General features: G+C 50.7%; 1 long non-coding RNA gene across 1 annotated transcript; it reads right to left on the bottom strand.

Annotated features, from left to right (window-relative positions):
- Positions 1 to 5,447: 5,447 nt before the first annotated feature.
- On the bottom strand, positions 5,448 to 6,330 carry LOC309523352. Its single transcript, XR_014215322.1, has 2 exons — positions 6,151 to 6,330; positions 5,448 to 5,755 (listed from the first exon to the last, which is right to left on the bottom strand). It is a non-coding gene; the product is annotated as an uncharacterized lncRNA (long non-coding RNA).
- Positions 6,331 to 7,604: the final 1,274 nt, after the last annotated feature.

The following is a 7,604-nucleotide window of genomic DNA, read 5'->3' as shown; positions in this document are numbered from 1 at the left end:
GGAATGAAATAAAAAAGAAAGACCATAAATTTGTTTATTACGCAGTCACAGCAGCAAGGATAGTTCTTGCCCAGAAGTGGAAAAAAAAGGAAATGCCAACAATAGAGGAGTGGAGATTGAAGTTATTAGACTACGCGGATTTAGATAGATTAACAGGGAAGATCAGACACCTAAGAGACCAAAAGTTCATTAAGGATTGGGGGAAATATGTAGACTATCTGGAATATATTAGTAAAGGTCAAATAACGTTAAGGGGATTTAGAGAAGCACTGTGAAAGACTAAGAGGTATTGTTTAAGGAAAATAGAGGAAGAGGAATGCGTAATGACAATACAAACCAGGCAATGTGTAATTTTGATTTTGACTATGGAAGATTTACGGGCGAGCTGAAGGAAGTCCAGAAAGAGATGACAGAGATGACAATGTTAATTTGATAGGTAAAAAATTCTTTTTTATTGTGTATATTGTACACTTGTTTTGTGCTTTGTTGCTATTTTTCTTTTTTTCTTATGTCTGCTGTTGTGGTCTTATTTCTTTTTATTTTTCTTTTCTTCTTTTTGGAAAACTAATAAATATCTATATTAAAAAAAAGAAGAAGGGTCCAGCCCACAGTATCCGGGGCTAGTCCTGCATCAGGGCCTTCTGCTGCACCACGGTCGACTGTACGTCCCGCCAGGGCCACTACGGCTGGAGGTTCTCCGGATGGCCCATGATGCCCCAGCAGCGGGGCACTTTGGTCGGTATCGGACCACCCATCTGGTCAGTCGTGAATTTTGGTGGCCCCGCCTGAAGGCTGACGTGGCTCGCTACGTTGCTGGTTGTGATGTCTGTCGTCACGCCAAGGGTCCTACCGGGCGACCCCCCGGCCTACTTCAGCCATTGCCAGTTCCACCGCGCCCTTGGCACACGGTTTCGTTGGACTTTATAGTGGACTTACCCTCGTCTCGTGGCTGTACCTGCCTTCTGGTTTTCTCCGACCATTTCACCAAGATGGTACACTGCGCTCCCTGTCCATCTGTACCCACAGCCAAGGAAACTGCTCAGCTGTACCTTCAGCATGTCTTCCGCCTGCATGGACTACCTGAGCGCGTGGTGTCCGACCGGGGAGTTCAGTTCACATCCCGGTTCTGGCGAGCATTACACCAGACCCTCGGGACAGAGGTCTGCCTCTCGTCAGCCTACCACCCACAGACCGATGGCCAGACGGAACGGGCGAACGCGGTGCTGGAGCAGTACCTCCGGTGTTACTGCAGCTACCAGCAGGATGACTGGGTCGACCACCTGGCGTTGGCGGAGTTCGCCTATAACAAACCCCGTCCACCCAGCAAACCCCGTTCCAGGCCAGTTATGGTTATCATCCACGGCTGTTTCCAGAGGTGCTGCCGGCATCCGCGGTCCCGGCGGTGACGGAGTGGCTTCAAGAGCTCCAGTCCCAGCAACAGCTTTTGGTGGAGCAACTGCACCAGGCCAAGGAAGCGTACAAAGCCCAGGCCGACCGCCACCGCCAGGTGGGGCCGGAACTTCGCGTCGGTGACCTGGTTTGGCTCTCCACTCGCCATCTCCACCCCTCTCGACCTTCGCGGAAGTTGGACGCCCACTTCACCGGCCCGTTCCCTATCGTAGACCAAGTCTCTCCTGTGGCATTCCGTCTCCGGTTACCCGCAACCCTGAAGGTTCACCCGGTCTTCCACAGGTCCCTTTTGAGTCCGGTGGCCCCACCCGACGAGTTCCACCCGAACCGTCCCCGACCGCAGCCAGTGTTGGTTCGGGGAGAGCCTGAGTACGAGGTGGAACGCATCCTGGACTCCCGATACCGCAGGGGAAAGCTGCAGTATCTCATTGACTGGAAGGGGTACGGACCGGAGGACCGTTCCTGGGAACCAGCGGCCAACGTCCACGCACCTGCCTGCCTCCGAGAGTTCCATGCGACGTACCCCGGCAAGCCGGGTCCGGACCCTCGGTTGAGGGGGGGGCTGGGAGGGGGGATGGTGTGATGGCCTGGGATTCCGATTCGGAGGATGAAACAGAGGAATCCCAGCCTGCACAGGAGTCCCCGCCTCCAGGGCCGGCTGAACTGGGGCAAGGCCTAGATGCTGAGGAGCCTGCACCTGTGGCAGTGCATCAGGAGCTGGCCCCAGGTGAAGCCCTTCTGGCCCCAGAGGGGCTTGATGACTCAGTGGCCACAGGTGAGCCTCCTCCAGGGCCCAGTAACCCTTCGGCCTCTCCTGATCTGCAGAGGCTTAGGGCAGAGAGGCGAAGGGAACTGGTTGCCCCCAGGAGGAGTGCTCGCCTTAAGGCCAGAGGAGGCGGGGCTCCTGGGGGTCGGGACCGCCCCTGACCTTGGAAGAGGATAAAAGCCCAGTCAGGCCGGCCCCAGGTTGCGGGAGCAACGTCGTTGTTGGCTACGGACCTTCCTGTGTTCTTGATCCCTGCTCGGCTTCCTGTTCCTGACTATCCAGTACTCCTGTTCCCTGCTCGGCCTCTTGTTCCCGACCATCCGGCGTTCCTGTTACCTGCTCAGCCTTCTGTTCCAGCGTTCCTGTTCCCCGCCCGGCTCTCTGCATCGGACCTCGCCCCTCTTCGTGTGGACTCTGCTACACTCACGGTACCTTACCCCCGGGACCAGCACAGTGGGAAAGGCAAGCCGAAGGCAGCTGGCAGAGACACTGAACATAAACATTTGGCAGCATCTATGGCTGTAGTCAAGCGTTGTCAACAGGATGCTGTGCTGGTTTTTGTCATAGACAGTGGAGCTTCCCATCATCTCGTGCCATCTGCAGGATTCCTGGAGAACTGCACCTCTGTAACTTCTGGGAAGACTGTCTGTTTAGCAGATGGGACTCGACACCCACTCACGCAGACTGGCTCTATTTCTAAGAATGGACAGCACCTAGTCAGTGTTGAATGTAAAGACAGGTTGTTTGTGATAAATGCTTCTTTTGCAGGTCCAGGTGGCCTTTGAAGTCCGCAGGCCTAGCAGAACTGCACAGCTGAAGCGGGCTGGACGCCAAGGCTTATCTGAGCAATAAATCTTCCTTCCAGAGCTCATACCCCTTCCAATCTGCACCCCATCCCAAGGGACGAGAGTACGGTGAGCAAGGATTACTCACCTCCATCACTGGTGCTGTGCAATGCCAGGTCTATAGGCAATAAAACCGCCACCCTGCGAGATTTATTTACCTCACAGGGGCTTGACCTGGCTTGTGTGATGGAGACCTGGGTGCACAAAGGGGAAACAGTTACCTTACAAGAGATGGCACCCCCGGGTTTCTCCGTCCTCCACCAGTCAGGGACTGTGGGCCGGGGGGAGGGGTGGAATTATTAATCCGGGAAGATTGTTCTTTCAGGGCTCTGCCATCACCATCGATCCCCAGCATTGAATGTGTTGGCCTAGTGTGGGGCTCTGAGGAGAGCTTGGCTGTCTGGCTGGTGTATTTTAACCTGTATTTTAATTGGTGTTTTTTTTCTTTTTCATTTTCCCCTATCATTTTTTTTTTTTTTAACCTGTGATTATTGGTGTTAGCTGCCCTGAGCCTGGCTCTGGCCAGGGAGGGCGGTGTATACATAAAATTTATTATTATTATTATTATTATTATTATTATTATTATTATTATTATTATTATTATTCCTGGCAACACAGTGGGCCAAAAATGTGGTTTCGAAGCACGGATCCTCATGGATCTGTGAGGAGAACCTGAGCTTACAGGGTTAAACAGCTCAGAATGTACGCCCTGCCTACTGTTGGGAGGGGGGAACCTCTGCGTCATATCCGAGAGCCTCCAGCCTTTGTTCTTTCTCTACTTTCGCTTTTGAGGAGAGAGGACGTGTTTTTCACGATGCTGTTCGCTGTGATAGATAATGGATAGTCTGCTGTAAATAAAAACTGCTTCTAGCTGCTAATATCCTGAGTGGACTTTATTTAAGCACACTGAAGAATGCACTGGAGTTTTGCAGCTTTCTCTTACCGCTGCTGATCTCTGCTTTTGCTCAGAGCATCGGAATGTGGAGTTTGGAATGCAGAGGCCTGGCCTGTAGCTGCGCAGCGAAAGCGGGCCGGACGTCAGGCTTATCTGAGGAATAAATCTTCTTCAGAGGATCCTCAGGGTTTTTCCATTGGGACACTTCAAACTGACTGTGTTTCCATGGAAACAGCCTGAAGCATAAAAAACACAGGTCCATGGCTTCCTGGTAACACCATGGGCCAAAAACATGGTTCCAAACCATGGATCCTCAGGGTTTTTGCATTGGGCCACCATAAACTCACAGTTAAATCAGACATCATGTCCATGGGCACAACCTGCACCAAAGAAAATACGGGTCCATGGCTTCCTAGCAACATTGTGGACCTAAAACGTGCTTCCAAACCATGGATCCTAATGTATCCTCAGGGTTTTTGCATTGAGCCACCCCAAATTCACCGTCAAATCCCACGTCATGTCCATGGGCACAGCCTGCACCACAAAAAACTTGGATCCATGGCTTCCTGGCAACACTGTGGGCCAAAAACATGGTTCCAAACCATGGATCCTCATGGATCCTCAGGACTTTTGCATTGGTCCACGCCAAACTCACCGTCAAATCACACATCATGTCCAGGGGCACAGCCTGCACAACAAAAAACACGAGTCCATGGTTTCCTGGCAACACCGTGGGCCAAAAGCGTGGTTCCGAAGCAAGGATCCTCATGAATCCTCAGGGTTTTTGCAATGGGGCACCCCTAAACCATTGTTCCCAGGACTTTTTGGGTGTGGGTGGGAGGAGATGTGTTTTATATGTGCAGTGTGCAGGCATCTCCCAGCACATGTGTGTGGGGATTCAAGACTAACTCTTATGCTTTTCTTCCTTAGACCAGCTTGATGTTGAACGAGAGGTTCTCTGGGTTGAGGAACACACGCCATTTCACAGTGAAGCAGAACATGGGCCGAATTGTCACTCTGCCATTGCATTTGGTGAAGTCAGACTGTCTTTGCAAAGGAGCTTGCCCCTAACCCAGTTGGTTGTCTGCCTCTGGCTGGCTGGTGGCTTGGCATCACCAAAAGACAAAGAGACAGCCCCATGCAACCTCACACCCAAAGATTTCTGCCCATGCTTCAGACATGCAGCCCTAAGAGGAGCTCTGACTCCCATTCTAGGCCCCTCTGCCCCAGACTTCCTCCTGATGTAGGCTACAGGATCTGTGAAGTCTGTGATCCAGCTTTGAGATGTGGTTCCATATGGCCATTAGTACTGTTTTGTTTTTGCCAGAGAGCTACGTGGTAAGGAAGATCTCCAAGCACACTTCCTAGGAGGTCCTCTTTAATCCTCAGATGTGCCCACAAAGGCATGATCCAGCATCCTCATGCCACAGCTGCTGTAGCGTTCCCAAAGGACTCTGATTAATAAAATACACAAGGCTTGACCCGCAAGACTCTGGGAGGCAGTGTGAATAATAGTCATTCTCTCCACCCCTTGGCCCAGGTCGTTTTATTCACAAAATAACTTTTTACACGGTGTTTGTAAGAACCAATCAGATTTCCTCTGAGCATTTCAAAAAACCCCACGTGGGACAAAGTCAGATCAGAAGAAATTCTTTTAACTACAAAGAAACTATTTCCTACTTGAGCATGCATATGTAGTTCAGAGTAAATAAAATAGGAATAAAAGGAGGAATGCGTTCAGCAGAACCCTGGAGGTCATAAACAGGAATAAACAGGAGAGACAGGATGGCAGTATTTACCATCTCCTTGTGAACTCTCTTCCTGGCCCTTAAGATCTATCTAAAGATTAAAGGTAAAGGTAAAGGGACCCCTGACCATTAGGTCCAGTCGTAACCGACTCTGGGGTTGTGCGCTCATCTCGCTCTATAGGCCGAGGGAGCCGGCGTTTGTCCACAGACAGCTTCCGGGTCATGTGGCCAGCATGACTAAGCCGCTTCTGGCGAACCAGAGCAGCACACAGAAGCGCCGTTTACCTTCCCGCCGGAGCGGTACCTATTTATCTACTTGCACTTTGACGTGCTTTCGAACTGCTAGGTTGGCAGGAGCTGGGACTGAGCAACGGGAGCTCACCCCGTTGCGGGGATTCGAACCGCTGACCTTCTGATCGGCAAATCCTAGGCTCTGTGGTTTAACCCACAGCGCCACCCGCGTCCCTTATCTAAAGATTAAACTACATCAAAGCTACCTTCTATCTTTATGACCCAGGATGCCTGATGAACAACTGGCCTGTGTTTTAGAATGCTTATATGTGCCTGTCAGGTGTAGAGAAAGCAAATGGCAGAGGAGTAGAGGCTTGTGGGATTCAATCAGAAACTATTGCCAATGAATCAAACCCAGTCAAAGCAATGCTTTCATAGCGGACACAAATTGCTTGCTCCATATTTCATAATTCCTCATAGCAATTCCACCTGACCCCCACACTCTGGATATTTGCAACCCTACAGCTGCCTCTAGAGTGACCCTCCCTCCGGTAAGAGGCATGCCTCACAGCTGAGTGCCTGGTTGTTTATGTAGGGTGGGGGCAGGGAATCTTGTGGGCTCCCAGATATTGCCACATCCAATGGCCTTCTGCCCCAGCCAGCATGGCCGACAGCCAGGGGTGATGGAATCCAACAACATCTAGAGGGCCACAGAATTCCCCATCCCTGGTCTAGTGAATTTGAGGTTCTTGGTTTCTCTCCCTCTGCCCCCTTTTGCCTGGAAAAGCACTTTGGCAGATTCCTTTGGAGGATTTGGGTGTGACAAGCTGTAGCAGCGCACTAAATAAAACAACTTTGAGAAGCTGAAATACCGGGCTGTTTTCTTTTCTAATAAAAATATTCACTGTGGAGTTCACAGGCACAAAACAGAATGTTGATATTGTCCAGAAAATGGGGTTTCAGTTGGAGGGCATGGGTTGCGTGAGAGCATGTTGTGTGGGATAATCAGTCTCATATAACCAACATGCTTCAGTCTAATTAATGCATGAAGGGGTTAACATCATAGAGTAAGCTGTCTTGCCATCTTAGCCATGCCTCTTCCCCTTACCTTGGGAGGAAATGGGTAGTCAAGGCTATTGTCCCCTCACCCCTGGTGTACCTGAGAAACTCCGCATGCAGAGAGAGTTGAGCTAGTTGCTCCAGCTCAACCACATGGCTCTCACCAGCCACTCTGGAGCTCCTATACCAATAATCTTTTGGACGGATTTAGAGAAGTAGGAAAAGATACTTTACTTTGTCATTATCCTTCCTCTTTCTCATTTGTGTGAGAATGCAAATGATCTGTTTCAGCAGAGTTAAATATCACCATCCGTGTGCAGACTACTTCTGAGAGCCAGTGTGGTGTAGTGGTTAAGAGCGGTAGTCACGTAATCTGGGTAACCGGGTTCGCGTCTCCGCTCCTCCACCTGCAGCTGCTGGGTGACCTTGGGCCAGTCACGCTTCTGTGAAGTCTCTCAGCCCCACTCACCTCACAGAGTGTTTGTTGTGGGGGAGGAAGGGAAAGGAGAATGTTAGCCGCTTTGAGACTCCTGAAGGGGAGTGAAAGGCAGGATATCAAACCCAAACTCTTCTTCTTCTTCTTCTAGAAGCTATTAGGACAAGGTTGCATAATATTCTAGAACAAGGTGGTCCACATCTTGTTGTGGGCA

This window comes from Podarcis vaucheri (genome assembly GCF_965113315.1).
Source record: "Podarcis vaucheri genome assembly, chromosome: W".
Classification (NCBI taxonomy): domain Eukaryota; kingdom Metazoa; phylum Chordata; class Lepidosauria; order Squamata; family Lacertidae; genus Podarcis; species Podarcis vaucheri.
The sequence above is the reverse complement of the archived record's forward strand: the minus strand, read 5'-3'. Positions and strand labels throughout refer to the sequence as shown.